This window comes from Rattus norvegicus, chromosome 4, assembly GCF_036323735.1.
Source record: "Rattus norvegicus strain BN/NHsdMcwi chromosome 4, GRCr8, whole genome shotgun sequence".
NCBI lineage: Eukaryota > Metazoa > Chordata > Mammalia > Rodentia > Muridae > Rattus > Rattus norvegicus.
The window spans coordinates 81,754,575-81,771,581 of NC_086022.1; the positions used below are offsets into that span (position 1 = coordinate 81,754,575).

At 47.5% G+C, this 17,007-nt stretch overlaps 1 protein-coding gene across 5 annotated transcripts in view; it reads right to left on the reverse strand.

The window, feature by feature from the left end:
- LOC102549423 (uncharacterized) overlaps window positions 1-12,772 on the reverse strand; it is a 30,948-nt gene extending 18,176 nt beyond the window's left edge. For 2 of the 5 annotated variants that reach the window (XM_063286836.1, XM_063286839.1), the window contains exon 1: window positions 3,055-3,164. The gene's annotated coding sequence lies outside the window, so the exon portion shown is untranslated. Of the gene's footprint in view, window positions 1-2,552; window positions 3,024-3,054; window positions 3,165-9,290 lie in introns of those variants that run through there. The other 3 variants (XM_063286837.1, XM_063286840.1, XM_063286838.1) reach the window with 2 other exon arrangements.
- Window positions 12,773-17,007: the final 4,235 nt, after the last annotated feature.

Consider the following 17,007-nt stretch of genomic DNA (forward strand, 5'->3'; position numbering starts at 1 on the left):
GGAAAATGAAGCTTACAGTTAGGAGACCTTAGACCGTGGGAGGCAGAATGCCTGCGAAGCCAGCAAAGGCCAACATAGACTCAGTCAGCAAAAGAGGTGCTGCAGCTCCTATCAAACTGACAGTAGGTAGACCAGAAGTCTCATCAGCGCTCTTCCTGAGTTTAAGCTAGATGTTCCCTGGGAGCCCTAGGCCACAAGCAATTAGGGAAGCACACACTCAGGCTGAGGGGAGTTGCTGGATCCCCAGGTGAGGGATCAAATGATCACCCCCACCCAGGAATATCAATAGGCCCCAGGCCCCCCGTACTGATGGACTCTTGAAATATTTACTGCCGATCCCATGATGTGGCAGAATTTTGGTTCCGGATGCCTTGCAATGCTCCATTGCTGAGAAGGAGCGTCTCGCTCCCAGCCTGTGTGTTCTGAGTTCCTCTATGTTTGTTCTAGTGTGATGGCCGGACAGGCCCAGGGGAGGCAGAGCCTTCCACGGTGTTCTACGGTGTCTGTCTTTCCAGGCCTAGCCTAGGATATCCATTCCCTAAAGAAGCAATGCCCCTTCCTCATAAGGTCCAAATGATAAACAAAAGTTTAGTCCCACCCAAAATTCACCCTTGGGAACCAATGAGTTGATTGGGCTTACTTAAAGAGAATGGCTGAGGGGCCAATGACCTCAGCATGGATGACTCCAGAGCAGCCACACTGAAGAGTCTTTGCCCAGCATGGAGAATGGCTTTCCTCTCATAAATAGATGGACTTCTGAAGTGGAAACTTAAGGGTTATTTGGAAAGTTAGTTGTGTTGGATGGTGTTTTGCTGGGGCAAATACATGAAGGAGTGTTTCCCTGAAGCACACACAGCTGAAAGGACATTTTGCTAAAGCAGACGCATGAAGGAAAGTTTCACTGAAGCACACACGGGTGAAAGGATGTTTCACTCAGGCAGACTCGTGAAGGAACATTTCACTAAAGCTGACACAGGAGAGAAGATGCTCTGCTAAGCAAGCATGTGAAAGGATACGTGATGAAGAAGTCTTTGCTGACAACATGCATGTCGAGAGAGGAACACAGGAGAACTTCTCCTGGTGTCCCTGATGATCCTAATCCTTCCTGAAGACTCGTGCCAATTCATGTGAGGCCTGGCTGTTCCTGATGGGTAGTGTCACCACTGCCGACACCCAAACACTACTGACCTGGACTGCTGGGGTATCCATGAGGTATGTGCAAGTGCATCGGGCTGCAGCTGTTGACCTGCGGACTGAATGCTGACTTCCTGACAATGCAGATGGGATTTCCTTCAAAGAACAATTTATAAACAGGTATCCCTTGTATCGTAACCTTTCTTTTCCCCTACCTCTGGTGGGTAGTGGGCTAGAATGGAGGTTATAGTGTTTAAGGGCCATCATTAAAAGTAGGTTTTGAAAATTTTAAGCTACAGACTTCCCTTCCCCTCGTCTTCCTGAGCCTATAAAAGTGAAGCACAAGGCCTATTACCTGAATAGCCATTTCTCCTCCATGCCTCAAAAGCAAGGGACCTCCCTTTGACTCCTGGGACCTTACAGAAGAGAGAGAACCTTGAAATAAAGTTAGATTCTTGAATTTAACCTGACTAAAGACCAAGTCAGCCAGGCCTAGCTTGAAAAATTAGACTTCACTGGAAAATTTGAGCCACACTTTTGACCCATACCCAACAGACCTCGCCATCAAGATGGAGCCTCAGACTGAGGAAATGAGGAAAGCTGTTTTTCCTTATTGTACAATTCTGAGTTTCACTATACATTTCCACTGCTCTTCATTGGCAATTATTTGATCCTTATGGTATATGGGAAAGGGGGGCATGCAAAACGAAGGTTAGCTAGCATGATCTAAATACACAATAAAGCTATATGTAATAAACAAATCACCCACAGAAGTGGGAGAAACAAGAAATAAGCTATGTATATAGTGTTCTACAACAGTATAGCAACAGTAGCATCAACTTAGCAGCTTAAACCAAGACACAACACTCTCTCGGCTCCTCCTGCTCAATCCAGGCATGGCTCACCCTCTGCAAGGTTTCTGTCAGGGTACTGCCAGAGCCGGCTCGTCAACAGGGCAGCCAGCTGTGGGAGGGTCATCCCCAACCTAATATGCTGTGTAAAATGAACTTGAGCATTCACTTTCTTGTCAGTGTCGGAATAAGGGCTGAGAGTGAGCGGCTACCCTCAGTTCTTTGTCACATGGGCCTCCCCAACTTGGTTGTTTTCCTCATCAAAGCTCCCAAGGAAAAGAGGGCCTCAGCAAGACAGACTTTACAGACCCAGGTCTGTAACCATGGATGTGACACCCATCACCTGTATGATGTCTTATTGGTCACTACCCTTACCCAAGGAGAAAAAATTATAAAATGATATAAATATCAGGAGATGTCATCCTGGGAGCCACCTTAGGGCCCAGCGTCACACTGTGATAGCTAATCTTGACTGTCAGTTTGATGGGATTTAGAATCGCCATGAAAACAAGCTTCTGGATATATCCCTGATGGGGTTTCTAGATCAGCTCAAGTGGGAAGACTCACCCTAAATGTGGGTGATACCATGCCGCAGGCTGGCACTCCAGACCGAATAGAAACGAGGAAGCAAACCGAGCATTGAACGCATCTCTCTCTGCTTCCTAACTGCGGACGGACGCACGTGACCAGCTGCCACCTGCTCCAGCCACCAGCCCTCCCCCTCAAAACGGACTAAGCCAAAATAAATCCTTCCCCTCTCAAGATGCTTTCTGAGGCGTTTTGCCACAACAGCAATGAGGGAAACAACGAATGCTTTCAGGGTGTGAGGTGGGCAAGTGGCGGCATTTCTCGAGGAGACACCCTCTGAGCTGCATTGGAAAATGAAAGGCCCATGACTTGCTTGGTAGCCCTAGAACCTAGTCCAGTCGGCCTTGCGCTGGATGAGGCAAACATGTTTGTGAATGACAATACTGACGTTCAGAACGAAGAAAATCTAATCACCCCCAAATAGAAAGAAGATGGTGTTTTGCATGGAGCAAAGCCGAGAAAGCCAGTTGTCATATCTCACCTCAACAGCAGTTGCAGGACACTACGGACCTCCAAGCAGAATCGGAATGGCAAAAGCCACTGTGTTAATGTCTCACTAAGCCTGGGCAGGAAAGTGCTATTAATGTCAAGGGCACTGAGAGGAGGAGAGATGATCTAATCCAGGAAGCTCCCCCAATACTATATTTACACAAATGATAAATAGGTCTAAAGAAAGGAGAAACCAACTGGTGCTAATAACTGGGGAAGGAAACTATTGGAACTGAGCCCTGCAGGAACACCTTTCATCCAAGACCTAGACAGCTTTAAGAGCAATAGATCCTTTTAAAAAAGAAGAAGAAGAAAATGTGGATTTTGTGCCCTTCAGCAAAAGTAGCATCTAATTCTCTCACAGATAATGAAATGAAACCTGGGTGGGTTTTTTTTGTTTGTTTGTTTGTTTGTTTTTGTTTTTGTTTTTGTTTTTGTTTTTGTTTTTGTTTTTGTTTTTTTTTGGAAGAACATTTCACGATTCTTTCTAAGATCCTAACTCCACTATTAGCCGAGTCTAAGGAAATACGGGATATGGACACATTACTTTTTGTGTGTCCAAAAGATGTCGTAGCTCTCACAAGCCGGAGAATGTGGAACGGAAGGTTCAAACCCACCTGAAGGAAAAGCACCATGAGTGGCCAACAGCAAGTTACTGTGGCAGAGGACTTTAGCAAGGAGACGTATAAGCCATGTGTCCCAGGTAAGCCTGGGACTGCGCACAGGAGGTCTGGGGGACAGTGAGCTATGAGCCGATCACTGCGGCACAACTGATGAACAAGGAAAGGGGTGGGCAACCCTGAAAGCAACAGCAAAGGCCTGCAGGAGGCAGCTGTGTGGAAACAGATAAAGCAACCGACAAAGCTGATTGTTCTTGTTTTCTGTTTAATGAGATTCTGTGCCGTGAAATGGCTTCCAAAACCAGGGACCAGTGTCAAAGGCTAACAACAGTTTGGTTTGTTATGGTAGGGCCTTAGGCAGTAGCTGGACAGGAGTGCTAAGTCATCTATAAAGTCATCCTTGGCAAAAGAAAACGACACCCAGAAAATTCATAAAGTATCCAGTGGGAGTCCAGCCTGTTCTGTCGTCAGTGCTCCTGTTGGCCTGCCTGCATCTTCAAGACTTGTCTGCTTACTGTTCAAGCTCCAAGTCTGAGACAAGTAAGCTTGTTTGTAACTATGAGGTAGTCATCTATTCCTGGCTGTGGACTCAATATGTTCCTGTCTTACTTTCTTGACATTTAATGTAAAATAGGATTCAGGGTGGCACTGCGAATCTGCTCCAGACCTGGGTGCACCAATGGGACCCTGTTTCTCACAGAAACATTAACAGCCTCTTAGAAACTTGGTATTCCGATGTTTTATTCCCTGAAGCCCCATCTGTGTGGGATACCAGGGAACTCAAGGCTTTCGAGTTCCAGAGCATTTGCAAAATAACTGTAATTACTTAAGCTGCTTTTTCTCCTTCATCGAGATGCGTCAGCATTTTCTTCAACAGCTATAAAGGGGACAGTACTCAGTCTTCGGTTTCCCTCGCAACACACGAGGATCATCACAAGAGTTAGCAGTACAGAGTCGAAAAACTCCTAGAGCTCATTGCCCTTGGATCAGGGCTGTGCCACATCTATGAAAGGATCCCCATAAGTCTGAGTGACAACTGCCATCTGTGTAAGCGGTGTCCCCCATGGAGGAAAATGCACACCACTTCTTCACTCATTTCCACCAGAAGAAACGACCTGTGTACTAGCAACACGCTAATCCTAAAGAAATATCACTGAAGATTTGACAGACAGAGCATTATGGATGGGCAAGATGATGTGGGGAGTTAAACTGGTTTCTCTTGTATTCAGCCCCAGGCCAGTGGCTGTCTCCAGGTATTCAAGTCCTGCTTGTCACACAGGATCCACCTCCCAGAGATGGTTCTATAGTCTTATCACATTCCTCTGAGTGCCCTCGCCACATCGTATACCCTCCCTACACTCACTCCAGTATCTATTATATGACAGCATTGTACATAGACGCATCATTCTCTTGAGAAACTCAAGTATTTAAATTCTGTGCCTTGCACATAGTAGGCACTCAGTAAACACTTTAGGAAATGAATGACACGTGATTTAATACTGTGCATGAGCACATACACATATGTGTACACATGTGTGGAAAGCTAGAGATAGATTCTGTCTTCCTCCTTCACTCTCTGCCTTATTTTTTTTTTCCTTCTTGAGACAGGGTGTCTCCCAGAACCAGGAGTTCACTGATTCAGCAAAGCCCACAGAGCCACCTGTCTGTTCCTCCCCAGTTTTGGAGTTACCCCTACCACCACCAGCTTTTACATGGACACTGGGGATTCGAACTTAAATTCTCCAGCTGGCACAGCACATACTTTATCCACCGAGCCACCTTCCCAGAGCACTTAATTTCCTCTTTCAAATACACTGACAGACCACGGACTTTGTGCTCAGGAGAGCCATGGTATATAAACACCTTGAGGTATATTGTGGTGTTCTTCCTAGAGATCGGACATACCCAAACTTCGGCCTGTTTTATTTTTGAAGATGAGGTTATTTGGGGGCGGCTGCTTCCTCATGGAGAGGAATGTGGGTCGTGGTAATTAGCAGTGTGCTCTGTAGTGTCGCAAGCCTCTGAGTGTGCAGCGCCCTCCGTGCGGTTTCCTAAATTCTCCGAGATTTTTGTTACTGGCGTATCCTACCTGGCAAGGATCTCTGAAAACGTTGCTCGTGTGTATTGGTCACTGACTGTGCGCCGTCTGTCTGCCACGGGCAGTTAGGAAGCCCACACCCCCCCCCCCCCCCGGTCCAAGGAATCTTCCTCATTACTGCCGCCATGTGTCCCGAGACCCAACACTCGCCTTGGCCGGCTTCACCTCACTCAGACCATCAGGTTCATTCTCTCTTGCCTAGAGTCAGTCCTTTGTATCCCAGATAAACAGATCCGGGTTGACTGGCTTACAGTTTGGAACACAAGATTCCAATGACTGTACTTTTAGGCACCCGGACGGTGCCTGGCTAGCTCCACTGTACAGAGCAACGCTCTTGGACGCAAGAAGCAGCCCTCCCTCCACGCCCTGCTCCTCTGCCTCATCCTCTGGAGAATGCATTCACTATGGTTCACTCACAGAAGGTTACTGTGGTTTTTCCAGGAAACTGCTGCCTGACCAGGGAGGCAAATTTTCCTGGGTACAGAATTAAGGAGCATTTATACAGAAATAGACATGAGTAACATCGCAGAAGCCATGTTAATGGCTTAACGACGATACCTGGGCCTTCCCAACAACCGCTGAGTGTTGCCAGACTGAGGTTGCTTTGTGTTGACCCAGCATGAACGGCAGATATAGCTCTTTTTGTCTTGGCATTGAAGCTGGCGCTCCTGCCAGACTCTACCCTAAAGGAAAGGGCCAACACACAATAAGTCCATTCAAATGCACTAGCCATTTCTTCCAGTGGGGACTTTTCAATTTCTAAATTGATACAAACTTTAAAACCACCCTATTTTAAGGGGAGTGTATAGTTTCCAAAAGAAGTTATATATAGCAACGTAATATTGCCAGATTATTGTTGTTGGAAAGGGGGGAGGGGGGCGGGAGCAACTCCCTTCCCAGTGGCTAAATACACATTGTAGCTGACTGGCCTCATTCAGTCAGCTGCTTCATTTTGCTGGGCTTAGCGTTGACATAAAGCTTCCCCGCCTCTGTGAGGCTGTTCCACCCACGTTTTACTTCTGTGGCTGTCTTTGTTGGGTGAATGAAAAAAAAATGGAGGTTTTAACAGCAAACCTTACGCCCCTCCACAACCAAAATCAAAAAATCCTTGGAGGACCACCTATAAAAAGCAAACCGTGCTTGTTAACACAAAGTTTAATATTTGCCTGGGTTGGCACAGCCAAATTAGAAGAAAGTGGGGGTTTCTGATTGCACGAGGCAGAATTTCAGGTGAACCACTAAGCTGCTCTTTCGAATTGAAAGAGCCCCCTGCTGGCCGGAGCAGGAACAAGCCTGGAGGGCCGGATGGTAGTCATTTCGGGACTTCCCACTTCCCTAGTCCATAATGCAGACACCACCAGACAGTGGTTGGGGCTTGCCAGGCAGTGTTCTAGCTCTGGAGGTAATGTGTTACAACAGTGCAGACGGACAAGGTCTTTGAATTACAGGAATCTTCGCTGCAAATGTGGAAATAAATAGATAATTAAAATAGAATGTCAAGCACAGGTTGAACCTGTGAGGAACGCTGAGAAAGGAAACAGAAGGATAAGAGAAGGCAGCAAGAGTCAGGAGGCGGAGGATCTGTGGGCGTGGTTTGTGGGCAAGAGGCGGGGCCAGTATGAGAGCCCAGAAGCAGACAGGATGGAGAGTGGGCTGAGGGCTGAGGGCTGAGGGCTGAGGGCTGAGGGCTGAGGGCTGAGGGCTGAGGGCTGAGGGCTGAAGTGGGAGTTAGAGCCTCCTGGAATACAGTTATGATTTTTCACGGGAATCCAGGAGAATACTTGAACAGAAAACTGACTAAATTTCTTTTGCTTTGTAACAGGCCGTGCTGTGTGCCACAGGGAACAGGAACTGCCAATGCGCCCTCTGAGAGCCCCATTAGGACTTATTGATGTGCCGGTTCAAACAATTCATTAATGAATCTTACCAGTGGTTCAAAGAAGAGTTATAGGCCCTCCGCCTTCAGAGAGACTTCAGACAACTTGAGGAAATAAGGAAACCTCAAATAAACTCTCAAGAGGGAATAAAACAGTTAAGATCAGCTGTGGTGGGGTTGGGGATTTAGCTCAGCGGTAGAGCGCTTGCCTAGCAAGCACAAGGCCCTGGGTTCGGTCCCCTGCTCCGAAAAAAAAGAAAAGAAGAAAAAAAAAAGATTTCCTGCGGCTCAGAGCCTGAGTTCAGTTTCACAACCACCCAGAACTCCAGCTCCAGAGGATGTGAGGCCTTCTTTTGACCTCCAAAGCCATATGTAGACATAAGCACAGACCCCCTCACACACGAAATTAAATATAAAAGTAAATCTTCAAAAGATGCTAGATCTATCTCATTCATGTGACAACTATTTTCCCTGCATATGTGTATATGTTCATATGCATGTTTAGAGCTTGCAGAAGTCAGAAGAAGCTGTAGGATCCCCTGGAACAGAAGTAATGGATGATTTTAGATGGAGAGACACCATATGGGTGCTGAAAATTGAACCTGCATCCTCTACAAAAGTAACGAGTAAATCTTTAAAAAAATAAAATAAAAAAAAGAATTCAGAGTAGAAATGCTTCCAAATGCCAGACGGGGACATATACACAGAGAAAGGGTTTGCAGATAGACAGGGAAGTCCCTCACATAGGTGCTGTCTCTGAGGGGTGCTAGTGACTGAGAGAACCATGAGAGAAAGGGCTGAAAGAAGGTCTGTAAGTATGACAGAAGCATGCGGAAGGCCCCGGGTTTGATCCCCTATACTGAAAAGAAGAGAAGAGAAGAGAAGAGAAGAGAAGAGAAGAGAAGAGAAGAGAAGAGGAAAGAAAAGCTAAAGGTCTTGGGAAGAACCGCATACTATTATTTATGAAGGAGACGGAGAAGTCACTGCTCCTGAAGTCCTGGTGGAGTGTGGGGACAGATTGCAAGCACAGCTTATCCCCAGAGCTATGATGTGCCACCCAGATCTCCTCTTCAGGACTCACCTACAGGGAAGGTCGTAGGCTGTCTGTCCCCTACCTTCTGCCTGGAAAAGGTCACCTTGCCCTAGGCCATGTCTCCTTCCTGGGGGCAGCCCACAGCAATGACTGGCTAATAAGACCTACTCCTCCCCCCCCAAAAAAAGACCAACTCCGAAGGGCCACGCAGCTCCAGTGCTCACCCTGGTGAAGGTGTGACTGCAGCATTGCTACCCTGCTATTCCTTTCTTTTCCCTCCTTCACACACTGATGCTGGTGGGAAGAAAGGACCCCGGGGAAACTGTCTTGGAAGTGTGGAAGCAAGCCAGACTCAACTTCTCCAAGAACCCAGTAACTGCAGGATATTTATTTACATAAACAGTCAAAGAAAAACAAAACCAATGACAACATCACAAAGGTCCCTTGTAAAAGCTGCCTTTGTCACGGGTGAATGAAAAGTAGCCTTACAAGTGGAGATTTGAAATTTAAAGGCGTCAGATAGGAGGCAAGTCAGTAGGGACGGAGTTTTTCCACAGGACCTGAACCTATCGGGCTTGCAAGGCTGAGACGGGTCATTTACCTTGGTAGAGCGTGGTGCTAGGTTTCATAACCCGACTGATGGCTGCTGTCACCCATATAACCTCACAATCTCTTTTAATCTCTGCGCTCCTGTCACTTTGCTGCCATCTGGAGAGAGGATTAATTTCATTTGTCTCCCAAGGAGATGAATGCATCCAATCAGATCCCAGAGCACAAAGGGCCAGCATTCTCTCACCCATCAACCCTGTCGGGCTTCAGTGGCCACTTCGGGCCCCCCCTTGCCCTTCATCCCAGAGGTAAACAGCCATCTCCTGGCACCACCTGCCCTCTCCTCCCATCTGAGGGATGTGGGCAGAGGGCTAAAGCAGCCCCAGGGGACCCTGAGACACCGTGGAGAAAATGCTTATTGCTTCCCTAGCCCACTGGGTTGTGCACTTCCTAAGGTAGGAGGACTTCTCCACAAGCTCAGAGCATCTTCTCATGAGCAGTCAGGGAGGGGATGTGCCCTTCTTGTTACAGGGATTGGCTTCATACCATAACCAACACTGCCCTAAGTCTCAGACACTCAGAGAAGTAGGTCACACCAGTTCAGGCACTGCTACCCAGAGACACAGCAAAACTCAGTGACTGGAGAATTGGTACAAGGAGGATCACTAACGAGGTAATTGAGACAACCAAAAAATTAATTATACATTAGGATGGTGACTATTGCCTATTCAGCCTTCTGTAAGTTTATCATTATTACCATCATCACCATCGTCATCAATTGCTTTTTAAGTCAGCATACAAATGAATGAGTTTTACTGTGGTGTTTCATCATTTTGTTACATTTGTGTGTGTGTGTGTGTGTCTGTGTGTGTGTGTGGTGTGTGTGTGTGTGTGTGTGTGTGTGTGTGTGACATACATGATGTGCAGTCAAAGGACAACTTGTAAGAGTCAGTTCTCTTCTTTCACTCTGTGGGGCCCAGATATCAAACTCAGGTTTTCAGGCATCATGGGCAGTGCCACCACCCACTGAGCCATCTCACCAGCCTTTCTTAAGGTGTTTTCAAATGTATGAGAGCCATTGCACTTTGTCCTAATCCCTCTCCCAGCCCCAGTGCCTTTCCCTGGGCTCTGTATAAATTCTGACTAAATTGGGGCTCTCCCTGTCACCGCAGCGATGTCTGTCTCACAGCTCCCTCAGTGATCCAGTTGTCATGGTGAACGTGGAACAAACATGCTCTGACCCAAGTGAACTTGCAACAAAACTATACTGGTGGAGTTGCAAGCGGCTGGAGTCTGCTGGAAGGGCGGAGTCACTGCTATGAACACCTCAACAGGATTATCCATGCCGCACACAGCACAGGAGTTCCAGGGAAACAGAGAAGATAGAAACCCAAAGGGCAGGATTGTAGGGAAATGATCAATGTCCCACATTAAGGAAAGTGTCAAGAGTTAGCCGGGAGGACTCCATGAACTCCTCTCTCAGTCAGAGCAGGGGAAATCCAGTGAGCGTTCCCACCATTCTCGTCCCATCCGATCCTCTCAGTGCCTCCACATGGTTTAGCAGCGCTGCTGGCAGACTGCAGAAATGGCTCCGGGGTTAAGAACGTGCATCGCTCTTACAGGGGCCCCGAGTTCCCAGTCCCCACTTGAGATGACTCATAGCCAGACTGGTTAGGAACACGTGGCCCCTCCTGGCTTCAGCTCACAGCAAGCCTCTTCCCTCAGCCTCCCCAGTGCTGGTGTTGTAGGTGTGACCCACTCACTGCACCCAGTTGGGTTTGTAATGGTTTTGTGATAAGGGGAGGGATGTCTGTGTTCCAACTGACCTCGAATTCACCATCCCCCTCTCTCAGTCTCCCAAATGTTGAGCTTATAGGTATGTATCACCATGCCCAGCCTAGGAACTTACCAGTGGGGTCAGCCAAAACACAGGCTAGAATATGGTCATGTTTACTGTGTGTCGTTAGGAAACACTGTATTGCCACCATTATGTCAAAGACCTGAGGTACCTGAGCAGTGCAGTCAAGAAAGATGCTCTAACGTGCCCAGGTCCTTATGAACAAAGGATCTAGAGTCCACATTGCTCGGTATGCAGAAACACAGTTAAGTCTCAACTATCCAGAAGCCAGATTTTGGATTCAAACATCTATGATGCTCCAGCTTGGAAGTACATGACAATGGACACCCCGCTGTAAATGCCCAGAGGTAAAGCCACGGAGCTTCACAATGTGACAGCTCCTGCTCCCTCCCACGGAGCTTAAGAATTATGCCTGCAGGCTGCTCATCTTCTGCAGAAGCCTGGAGAGGTCGCCAGAAGTAGTAAGACGAACTTAAACTTTACCTATCTCCCTTACAAATAAATGAGACTCAGACCGTGGTTATTTTACTTGGCTTTGACAAATACTGAGGGTCACCCCATCTACTTTTCTACTGCTGGCCTGGTGACCTTCTGTGACGTTTCTATATGCCCAGCCCAGGGGGTGACACTATTAGCAGGTGTGGCTCTGTTGGAGTAGGTGTGTTACTGTGGGTGTGGGCTTTAAGACCCTCATCCTAGCTACCTGGGAGCCAATATTCTGCAAGCAGCCTTCAGATGAAGATGTAGAACTCTCAGCTCCTCCTGCACCATGCCTGCCTGGATGCTGCCATGTTCCCACCTTGATGATAGTGGACTGAACCTCTGAACCTGTAAGCCAGCCCCAAATAAACATTGTCCTTTTAAGAGTTGCCTGGTCATGGTGTCTGTTCACAGCAGTGAAACCCAAACTAAGACACCTTCCCAGCCGTGTACCCCAGATACTTGCAGTTTCTCCTGGCCACGTGTTCATGGTCCATCTCCTCTCAGAGAGCCTTCTCCTGTCCCCTCCTCATCTCTCTCCCTCTCCTTGATTCTCCACTCCCAATCAGGTAACTCAAAACCTGCCTAGCTCTAATCTCTCCAGGAACTGGCTGTAGTCATTTTTTATTTAACCAACAGTTTTAAATTAAGGATCAAGGTTTACACGACAAAAGCTGGTAAACATGAGAATTCACTGTTAGACCTTTGAGTACAGAATTTAGTATTACAATACACAGCGAAAGACCAAACTTCACCAGTCAGATCGCTCAGAACAGGAATCACAGATGGTTGTAAGCTGCCGAAAGAACGGTGGGAATCCAGAAGGGAGCAGCCAAGGCTCTTAACCAGTAAGCCACCTCTCGACCCTAGGAATAATAGTTTTGATATAACAAAACAGAAAACAGGCTATAAAATAAATTTTTAATGTTTTGTTCACAGCCTTAATACCAAGGGCCAAAAACAGTGCCAGCACATGGTAGACACTCAGAAGTATTTGTCGAGCTGCGGCTGAACCAAAATAAAATAGACAGCATCCCCTTCATGGGGACCATAAAAACTTCATTGCACAGTTAAGATGTCACCTCCAGGATGTGGGCTCATGAGAAGACACAGTTGCTGAGGCTTCCCGCCTTGTGTTTTATAGTAAACTTGCCTTGTGAGGGCACATGGCAGCTTCAGATCAGCTCTGAACAGTTCCCAGTCACATGAGAGGAGATGGACCCTGAACACAGGGCCAGGAGAAACAGCAAATCTCTGGCGTACACGGTTGGGGAGGTAGCCAGATCAGCAGTTAGAAAAGGAGATCAGGGGTGACCCCCAGCTGGGGTAAGGACTGCATCCACCAAGGACGCAGGGTGTTTGCAGCAGGCTTAGCAAGCATTGGTGTAGCCAGGAACCTCTTAGCCGAGCAAACCCAGTCTCAAGAGTTCCTTTGTCCATCGTCCAGACTTAACTTGTATACTCATGTAGAGTGCCTTTTGGGCGCGGGGTGGTGGCTATCGATCAGACTTGGGAATGTTTGCCTCAAACAGAGAGCATGGGTAATACAGTGTCCTACATCCTTCAGATCCACCAAGAAAGAAGAAACCACACAAGGAACTTCAAACTGAGGGATTCAGTACAGAAATGGGGGGAGAAAGGCCAAGCAAGATCGTAAGTCCACATGGTGTCTTAGTTACTTTCCTATCTCTGTAATAGAGTGCCATGAAAACTTATAGAAAGAAGGATTTGGTCTTACAGTTTGCACAGGATGAGAGTCCATCACAGCAGGGAATCATAGCAGCAGGTGGCAGGCACACTGAGAATGAAGAGTGGCTTTGAAACTTCAAAGCCCACCCCTCTATCCCCACCCCACCCCTCCACCCTCCCTCCATCCACTGTGACTAGCTTCCCCAGCAAGGCCACAGGTATCTTACAGTGATTCCACTAGGCTCCTCCTAGGAACCTAGCAACAGCTTACAACATCATCTGCCACCATTACCTGCAGCCAGCCGACTGGTGTGGGGGATGCCGGGTGTGAATGGCCTATAAAAGGACTGCTTACCACTCCAGTTCTCTCTATTTCTCTCTCCCTTGTTCTCACATGCCCCTGGCTGTTCTCTCTCTCTCTCTCTCTCTCTCTCTCTCTCTCTCTCTCTCTCTCTCTCTCTCTCTCTCTCTCCCCTTCTCTGCCCTCATGGTTCTGCTCCTGTCTGTCTGCCTCCACCCCTTACTCAGGCCCTCACTCCCCTCTCTTTCCCCTAATGAACCTCCTTTGTAGAAGATTTGTTACATGGCATGATTTCTCAGGAGGACACCTTGTCATTGCCCACCAGGTACCCCCACCCCTACCCCAACCTACCATATTATATTTTGTAACCGCCACACTACCTAAATCTACCCAAAAAGCACCACTAACTGGATACCAAGTCTTCAGATGCCAGGGACTATTGGGGGGAGGGACATTTCTTATTCAAACCATCGCACTTGGAGATTAGCTGCTTCAGGAAGCCTCTGCAGGACTGGGGACCCAACCATAGCTGGGAGTGACACCAGACCATAGAAGCGGGGCTGGGAACAGTGGCACCCAGGAAGGAGACACAGCTGTGTCCACAACTAATGCTGTGCCAGAGCAAAGAAGGATTCCACAAAATATCCTCATCCTCCCCTAACCTCAGTCAACCGGAAAGAGTCCGAGAAGGGGCCTGTGAGCAACTGGCAAAGTATCAATGTCTTGTGGAGCTGCCAAATAGTTCCCCACCTAGAGTGCTTAGCCCTGTGCCTGGCTTCTAATCACACTTGACAAAAGTTACCATTGTTCTTATACAGAGAAGGGAGCACAGAGTGCTTAGCCCAAATTACCGCCGCACGTGAGTAATTGAAACCCAGGCTCTGATTCGGAGAGCAGGCAGTCTAGAGGTTGTAGCCCACTTTCTAGCTGTGATGCATTCGTCAGCCTCTCGAGTGGCTCTTCTAGCAAGTTTAATCCTACCACATGGATCCAGATAGCTGGAGCAAAGATATGACTGCCAACCCCTCAGTCATCCATGATTACAGAGAAGAGTGGGCCACTGTCGCCTTATAAATACTCCATTTTCCTAGAATAAAAGGGTCATCACATGCCAGGTATGGCGGTGGATACCTTCAATCACCACACTTGAAAAGCAGAGGCAGGAAGATCTCCGGAGCTCAAGAAATCTACATGGCAAAGTCCAGGCCAGCCATAATTACATAGCGAGAACCTGTCTCAAAGGAAAGAAGGCAGTCATTAAAATCTCTTTCTTTTTTAATGTGAGATACAAAATGGCTCAACCATCTTACTTCTTGGGGTTGGAGAGTTGACTCCATGGTCATGGCTAAAAGTGTGCACTGAGCATTCAAAAGTCCTGAGTTCAGTTCCTAGAATCCATATTGGGTGGCAGGTGACTCACAATTGCCTGTAACTCAGCCAGGGGGATTTGAGACGTCTGACCTCCACAGGCACCTGAATTCACATGAAAACACACACACACACACACACACACACACATGCACACCCTCACACATGTACACACACACTCATACTCACACATACATATGCGTAGACACGGCATAATACTTCTTAAGAGCTGATCTGGTGAGTATCCCTTGTACAGTTGACTCCATGCCTAGACTCATTTGAAGAAAGCGTTTTTTTCTAAGTGACAGTGGCAGTGCCTGCCTGTAATCCCAGTACTCAGGAGACTGAGGCAAAAACTATCCACATGCAAAGCCAGCCTGGCTACAGAGAGGGGCAGTGGAACGTGAGCTCACGGATACTGCCGTAGAAGCCAAGAAATCTTGTCTCCACTTTCCTTCTTGTCACTGACTTCGGAGTCACAGAATATTTGTAGTAAAACCCAGAAAACACATGAACGTGCTCAACTGAGACCCAGTGTCCACTCTGAAAACACCAAAGCCAAGTCTTCCTAACACTCAAAGTCAGTAGGGAGATGGAGTAGGGGCTGGGATACCAACTGGACCTTGGCAGTGACCTCAGTACACCTTGAAAGTGTATCATTCTCCCTCTTTCTCCTGTCTCTGGGTCTGTAGAGGCTGAAAATCATCCAGGGGAAGATTTATACTCTGGGAATCTGAAGTAACACCGCCATCTGACACAGCGGGCATCCCGCAGCGTTTTAATTAGGAGGGAAGCCACCAGAGGTGTGATCCCTATCTGCTTTGGGGTGATTAAATGAAGTAGCTGAACGCTTTAATCTCGTCTTCAAAGAACGTGAATGAAAAATAATATGTTATACAGGGAAATAAAAGGGAAAGATTGTGTGAGTTCCCACAGATTATAGGTAAAATTGAACTCGATGAATGGCCTCTTTCCCATACAAAGTGAATCTGCTTGACACCTCAATGAGTCAGAAGTCGCCACAGCTGGAAAGACTTTGTCAAGCTTAATGCCGGTCAAAAGCCTTGCAGAAATCAGAGTTCCTGGACACAGCAAATCTCATCCCGGTACTGTTTCCGAGTTCTGTCTCTTTGGTCCCCAGTATAAATGATGTCACACTTCCCATTAGTTAGGTATGGACGCTACCAGCCCATGATTACAGATACCTTCCCTCAGCATTCTGTGACACCGTGCTGTCAGCGAGCTTCATCTCCAAATTGTAATGGCACCACTCGCTTTATTTGGTCGTAGGTGACGGAGGATGGATGCCTCTCTAGAAAAGCATGTGCATTTAAGATGGCAGCGCAGGGATGATTTATATGGGGAATAACTCCTCAGGCTGTCAAAGACCTGGCAGAATCTCCCTGGGAAACTAATTGCAGCCGGTTCCTTTCATAGCTCCGAGATGAACGATCTTCACCCACCAGCCATCAGAAGACGCAATCTACCCACTATAAGAAGCGCGGAAGGCAGCCCCGTGGCCTCCGCGTTAGTCTTGAGGACTTGTTGCGGAGCCAGTGGTTGAGATTTGAATGTCTCCTTCCCGAAAGTTCACTCATTTTCTTTAGTCATCACAAAATCACAGTGTCCTTCCTAGCCATCTGTGACACATAGAAAAGCTGTGTGTATACTGCAACTGCGATGTAACGTTACAAATACCAAGTCTGCAATGTCCTCGTGTTTTCTGAAGGGACCTAGACTAGAGTAGGCTGCCTCAGTACCTCACGAGGGCGAGGAAATAAACTGCCCTATTTGCCTGGAATTTAGGACTTCTGCGTTCTCGGAAGACTCCCAACACTCCTCACCCGGGCTCCCAGCGTGCTCTCCCAGAACACCCTTCAGTGCCCACTGTAAACACACTGGGGTCCACCGACCTAGCAGCACTAACACCAAGGAAAGGGGTAAAGAGCACAGACCCAGAGCCAATTCAGTCCTACCTGATTAAATCCTATCCAATCATTTGTGTTAGGAGCTATCATAATCATTTTGCGTTGTTAAAACTGAGGGCAGGGAGTGTTGCTGGCATCTAATGGT